This window comes from Condylura cristata, unplaced genomic scaffold, assembly GCF_000260355.1.
Source record: "Condylura cristata isolate star-nosed mole 26May11 unplaced genomic scaffold, ConCri1.0 scaffold00011, whole genome shotgun sequence".
NCBI classification, from domain to species: domain Eukaryota; kingdom Metazoa; phylum Chordata; class Mammalia; order Eulipotyphla; family Talpidae; genus Condylura; species Condylura cristata.
The window spans coordinates 48,988,570-48,995,912 of NW_004567112.1; the positions used below are offsets into that span (position 1 = coordinate 48,988,570).

General features: G+C 38.5%; 1 pseudogene; it reads right to left on the minus strand.

The window, feature by feature from the left end:
- Window positions 1-5,415: 5,415 nt before the first annotated feature.
- LOC101618906 lies at window positions 5,416-7,114 on the minus strand (annotated as a pseudogene).
- Between the last annotated feature and the right edge of the window lie 229 nt (window positions 7,115-7,343).

Genomic DNA, 7,343 nt, shown 5'->3' on the forward strand with positions numbered 1-7,343 from the left:
TAAAGTTCTTTTCTACAGAAGGTCTTACATGTTAAGAGTATGTGTGTCCTTACTCAGTTGATGGCAGAACCTAATTAGAGCAGGTTTGGGGTCCTAGGTGCCCCTCAGTCTGCCTAATAGCACATTAACTCTCTAAATTCTTTCAAGACAAACTCATTAAGAGTTTGTCTTGCCTTTGTGTACATGGATGGCCAGAGCCCTTTAGAGTGCGCATGTTCAGGTGTTCCTGGGTATACCCCTGGTTCATATTACAACAAACACACTGAGTAGTATTTTGTAAGTCGTGTGTGTGTGTGTGTGTGTGTGTGTGTGTGTGTGTATTACTATAAATAACCAAAGTGAGTCCTTTGCTAGTGCTCAGAAAGCAAAACTCTGTATAATGAGAACCGTCTTTACATGAATTATTTTTATTCAAAATGGCCGTCACAGGTGTCAGAGGGAAAAGCATCCCTATACAACCAGCTCTCTGAATAGAAGTAGTTATAGGATTTCATAAAGGGCATAGGAATGTGAGGCAAAATGGGGCTTCATGTTTCCATGACCCTGGAGGTGTGGGTCAATCTAAGTGACAGGAGTCAAGTTGTTTGAGTTGTGTCCTTGTTTGCACTTAGTTCCTTTGTGTATATTTATTTTTTATATACCTCAGAGTAATTAGAGTACAGTTCTAAAGAGGAAATTCAACAACTGTAACAGGAATCTTAAAAATTAACTAGGATTAAAATAACATTTTTTTATTATTAACATTTAGATAGAAAGGAATATTAAATACTATTTCAAATTTTCTGGTGTTTAGTATTTTAGTTATTTTTCTATCCTGTGCATTTGTGTGTGTGTTTAATTAGTAAACTCAAATCAAAGCAACTGAAACATTGAAAAAGAATAGTCTAAGATGCACAAATATTCAAGAAATGTTTTTCAAATAAACCACTTATGTTATAAATAAATCGTTAATTTGATTAGTAAAAACCAATAAGTCAGCCAACAGCTGTACTTAGAATCTGCCCTTCTATGCTCCAGAAATAATGTATTTTTTTCTATATTAGACACTTTTGATATCACAGATAATATCCATTGCAGCTATGGAGGCTAATGGGGGAATAAGATAAGATTGTTTTAGAAAAGATAAAGCCAGTTAACACAGTAGACAGAAGTCTCAGAAACATTTGGAAGTAATAAATATTTCCTTGATTAGCTCTCTAATTGTATATGCAAGGCTCACTAGCCTGAGGCTAGCAAATCTATTTACAACACCAGTAGTTATGCATCAGGATAAAAATGGAAAAATTCAGTCTTCAGAAGAATGTCATATGTGATCTATTTGAAGCAGTTCAGGGACTATGCTAAGTTGTTTGACTACATATGTCAGTTTTCATATGTGAGTAGTGTCCTATGGGTACTTTCTTCAGTTTCAATATCTGTTTTTAAAACATAAATGAAGCTGAATGATACCACATCTAATCTTTCCCTTAGGGAACATAAGACTCTAACAGGTAGTCTAACTCCTTAGAAATAGAGGGCATGTACTACAAAATTCCAAACATAAACAGAAGTGAGGGTAATAAATTATGTGTTGAATTTCTAGCAGCTCATTTTCCTGTGAAATGGTGCAATTCAATTTCAAGCCACAAAAACTTGTAAGTTGAATTCTGTTTATTCTAGGTCTATTTACTTTCTCTAGACAAGAATTTTAAATGTGGTACTTATAATTCTGTTATGAGATCTCATTTTTCCTTCTTGTTTTAATGTGCCTTTTCTGAAATAGAAACCATACTTCTGCCATTATTTTATTATTGTGTTTTGAAAATAACTTTTCCATTTCTCAAAGGTACTTCCTAACAGCTGTAATTATAGGTGATTTTCCCTTTCCCTGATACCTTTTTGACATTTCTAAGTGTTTAAAACAAAAATCTAAAGGCTAAATCTTAAGTTGGAAAATACATTATTGTATAGGGATAAATATAGTGGGGGGGGGGAGGTTGCTCTGTTTTGTCTGCAAGGGTAGGAAGGAAATACCTGCACTGGATTTCTATTGCTGATCCTGCAAAGCCTGATTCTGCAAAGAATTAGATTAGGTGGTTAAGTGACAGTAAATGAGATAGTTTTATGCCTTTAAATAAATGAGGATAGGGACAAAGAGATCTAAAACAGAGAAACTAACCATTTTTTTTAGGTGATATGCAAAGATCTTTAAGAGGACACATTTGAATGAGATTTGAAGAAGAGAATTGATGTTATCCATGTGACAATGTAATGATATCAGCTGAAAGGTAACTAACTACAGTATAAATTCTTAAGATGATTTTAAAAATATGCCAGACAGGTTAGTAGGAATAGTTGGGAATATATTGAACTGTTGGATTGATGAAGACAGACCAAGTTTTGCAAGCCATAAGTGATACATGGAGTGAGGAAATGGGGATTCCAAGAGGATAAAAGTCACATAAAACCAGACAGGAGGGTAGAAGTAAAGCTGATTTTAAGGGGTGTTAAAAAAAAAAAAAAAAAAAACTTTGGATCTGAGTTTTGGATTGAACTTTGGATCATGCACAGTGGGCATGATCTTTAACAATCTTTAACAATGATTCAAACTGTTGATTTTTTAAAAAAGATTTATGTATTTATACATACAGAACTGGGGTACAGGCCAGAGGTGCAAGGGTGGTGAGAGGATTCATCAGGCACAGAGTGGGGAGCAGAAGAGACAGATCGTGGAAGTACACTGCTGAGGAGAGCAGTGAGCCGGTCAGGAGAGGTCGGCCACACCATGTGGTCACCTTGGGGCATGTGGATCGAACTCATATGGAAGTGGTTTTAGCTTCTTAATGCTGTGTTTTAACCTGCTGTGCCACCAGGGAGGGCCGATTAATTTTTTTTAAAAGATTTCTTTATTTATGCTTACAGAACTGGGGTACAGGCTAGTGATGTGGTGGGTGAGAGGATTCATCAGAGATAGAGTGGGGAGCAGAACAGGCAGATTGACAAAGTATACTGCTGAGGGGAGCAGTGGGTAGGTCAGGAGAGGTCTGCCATACCTTTTGGGTCAGCTCCCTGGCCAGGGATCTAACTTGTGCTGCAGTGGTTTTGGAGAGCCTTATAATGCAATGCTTTTACCATTGCTCCACCAGGGAGAGCCCACTGTTGATTAACTTTTAAAAGATATATCAGCATTGAAGATAATTATTTTAGAATCAACATAATACAGGGAATGAATGTCATGGACAAGACTGACAGAGAATATAGAATTAGAAGAGGAAAATATTGAAAAGCAAACAGGAGAGACCATCCAAATATGCAGAGCAGACATAAGAAGATATCACAAGAGGAGACCCTAGAAGAATATTGTAAGGGAAGTTGAAAGTAACTTGTTAAGAAAATAAACCATTGAGTCCGAAATGTGCACATTAGTAATTATTTAGCAAGGGCCTATTTATTAGACTAGTACATTATAGGCAGAATTTATATGAAGGAAACACTTCACATCCAAGAATTTTGTTGTTTAAAAGAAGAAAAATATCAAGGGAAACAGGCTAGCACAAAGGTAATTTTAAAATGGGACAACTTGATTTTTTTTTCCTGAATTAAGGAATCAGTGAATATATAGAACACTGATTGTTTACATACCCAACATTAAATAACTAGTATAATTTCATCTGACAGTTTTTTTTTGTTTGTTTTTGTTTTTGTTTTTTGTTTTTCTCTTCCCCCTATATGCCACAGCATATATGGCTCCTTTAAATAACAAAATTGTTACTGTGGGCAAACAATTCACAAAAGTCATTCATTTCAGGAAGAGTGAGGAGAGACTCATATATAATTGGATTGGTGATCAGAATGTGGAATGTATTCCAAATTTTACGTGGATCCTTTATATATTAGAATCTCAGCAAGGCACAATCTCCACATGTGGGCAGCGCAGCCCTATTACAATGTATTCCCCAAGGGCTCACATAGCTTTAATGGTTCTTTGTCTGAACTGATTAAACTAGATGATTATTCTGGGCCAGACTAATCTAGAATCTAGCTTTTCTGGAAAATCAATAGAATATTCTAAAAAAAAACAATAGGATATTGATTTCATAACCTTTGTTTTTCCCTTCAGTTGTTGAGCCTGCGTGGTGATTTCTCATATCTTCATGTTCCACTCAGTACTTAAGTAAATGAGGTTGACACCATAAGCTTTAAGCTCTAGAGAGAAAGCTTCCAAAACTAAAAGTAAAAAAATATCACTGTATCACGTTTTCATGCATAGTAAGTTCTGACTATTTTCCTTATACATTCCTCACACAAGATAACGTCCTCTATATATCCAAGGTCAGTCATCAAGTCACTCTTGTAGGCAGCTTTTTAGTATGTCTCCCGTTTCCCTTATACTTTTTCCTTCAGTAAGTAAAGTAGCCTTTTCGCATCCATACAATATTCTGAAAATGCATTATTTATGAGTTTGAATTACTTGAGCTCCTATCTGTCATACACATGTATTGCATTTTTGATGTATTAAGATAAAAAATAAAATTACAAGAAACTTTGATTTTATTTCTCAAATGTCCCACGGACTGGATTTGGAAATGGATGCTTAGATCTCTAAGACCTGTGACAGAGCAATATTTCACTTTGGGTAAGAGTCTCTGTTGGCATCTGTGCCATGCATCAGCAGTACAATAGTGCTCTGAGAATATACTACCTAGTCTCACCTGTCAGTGGAGCACTGGGAAGAAGAGAGGAGTCAGTTTAATTATTTATTAGTGCTATGTGTCATCAGAGTGTCACCAGCTAGTACTCAGGAATATTACCTCAGATATGAGGACAGTCTTTGTACTTTGTTTTTTCACATTTGGTATTTCCACTTAATTTTTTTAAGCAGATATGTGCATACTTTCCTTCCTTTTCCTTTAAGTTAGTGTGGCAATATTCCATAATAAACTAAGTATGAGAAGCCTTGGTCAAGAAAGGAATGAAATAGCATTAGACAAAACACAAGCCAAAATCCAAACCACTGATATTTCAAAAAAAAAAAAAACAACAACAACAAACAAACAAACAAAAAAAAAAAACTTCCACTCAGACACTATTTATGAGCTATGTCGGCAGTGTTTCTTTGCGGCTGGCTTTCCTTACCATCAAGCAAATGATGGGGCTGCCATCAGCCCATCTGTCAGTTTGTCACACTGATGGCAGAGGCTCACTTAGCTTCACATTATCCAGAGGCCCTTAAAATCCCAAATTGTCATGCACCATCAATGCCGGTAGTACAAAATCTGTGACAATCTTGCTTGTCTACCTCACAAATAAGACTCCTGAGTGATACTATTTTGGTGTAGTGTCTTTCAGGCTGTTTTGTGATCCTCGGTCATGGCCTTCTTGTAAATGTAGCCACAGGGTCCCATGACAGACTTGGAGGCTGTATTTCAGAATGTTTCATTTGGAGATGTAGGTCAAGCAGCCACTGTTACCATAGTTAAAGAGCATCAGGCAGCAATCAGGACTAACAGCTGCAACTCTGCAGTGGGAGACAGATGACACATGAATGTGGAGCAGATTCTGTTTTGAGTTGAAACCTGTAAGCTTTTTGAGGCATTGGCAGCAGACAGTATGACAGTGCCTGATCCAGGCCAGGCAGCTGGCTCTGATGAGGAAGCTGATGCCATGTACCCAGCCACCTATGTCACTGCCACCAAACCCTGACATCAGCTGACCAAAAGACACCCTGCTGCCTAGGACATACAGACTGACTTTCCATCTGCTTCTTTAATGTAGGCAGAAAATACTCTGTGTTCCCTGTATTTAAAATCATATGATCCTGCTGGTAATAAAACATTTTTGGGGTGCCTAGCCAAGCTGAGCAGTGTGACTCATTTTACATGCTTGCTTACCGGCCAGTCATTCTCAGACTCAAAGTCGCAAACTAAAATGAGTCATGCTCCACTTCTCACAGCAAATTTGTTTTCTAGCAGGGACCATTGGACAAAGGTATTCAAATAATTAATTTTCAGAATCATCAGGGTCGGCTTCCAGGCACCATCTTTCTGACTCCAGACATAGGCTTGCCTTTTGCCTTGCATCTAACAAAGCAGGAGACTGGTCTTTACCTGTGATGTATCCACTGTGCTCCTGGAATTCAGAGCTTTCACCCACTGGCTCCCGTTCCCCTTAAAGGTGTGGATTTTGTACAGTTGGAATAAAGGGAGACCTGAGTGCAATGCCTGTTCCAGGAATGACAGATGATTGGTTTGAGTAAACATGAATGTCTCAAAAGATGGAAAGCTGGGATTGGGGCAGTTGGGACCTATTAAGAACAGAAAATTCCAGGGCTTTGGTCAGTCCATGTGGACAGGATCACATGGGCACAGGTAGAGAACAGAATCTCAGAGGGAGAAACACAGTTTGTATTTTTATAGGAAATATGCTTGAATCCAGGGTGGATAAACCTGTGGTCATGTAATAAGGGCTGAAGCCAAAGGTGGTATCCCCTCGAAGGGGGTGCAAATAGGTAGTCTCAGGTGAAATATGAGCAAAGTATCTGTGGGGTGGTGATTCTCATAAGAAATGTAAGAGGCTGGGCCCTCCTTGGTGGCACAATGGGTTAGGATGCAGCATTACAAGCAAGCTGCAGCTGCTTCAGTACAAGCTGGATCCCCAGCCCCTGAGGTGACCCACATGGTGTGGCAGACCTCTCCTGTCTGACCTGCTACTCCCCTCAGCAGTGTAATTTGTCAATCTGCCTGTTCTGTTTTCCAATCTGTCCCTGGTGAATCTTCTGTATGCATAAATGAATGAATCTTTAAAAAAAAAGAAAGAAAGCAAGCAAGAAAGAAAGAAATATAAGGGGCTAAGAAGGCCCAGGATTCAGCATTTGGGATTTCAGAGTTTTCAAATCTTTAGGAAGGCTGTGGTCAGCCATTTCTACTCACACTCTGCTGATTTTTTCAGAAGGCTTTTGAGGGCCTCTTACGGACATGGAGAGGCTTCCAGCAACCAAACTCAGAGAGGAAAAGTTAGGTGGTTTTGCAGATAGCTGAGTAACTAAAACTGTTACAGCTTTATTGCTGTTATAGCCTGGAAGGAGAAGTTGAAGACTCAGATTGGGCACTTTGCTGAGCTGCATGAATATGGCCATATGTCCGGTTGCCCAGCTGCTGCCATTGCTGTTTTAAGTGTCGCTTTTCTGGTGCTGTGCTGGAACATCTAGGCAGTTCTAAAGAGCATCTCCTGTTGTGTCATACACTATAATTGTGAGTTGGATTCTGGCCTATAGTCTGGCTGCTTCATGCTCCAGGCCTCAGAGACAGGAAGATGCCATTTTGGGAGCCTTCTGTTTAAGGACTTTAAAATACTGGACTCTGCTC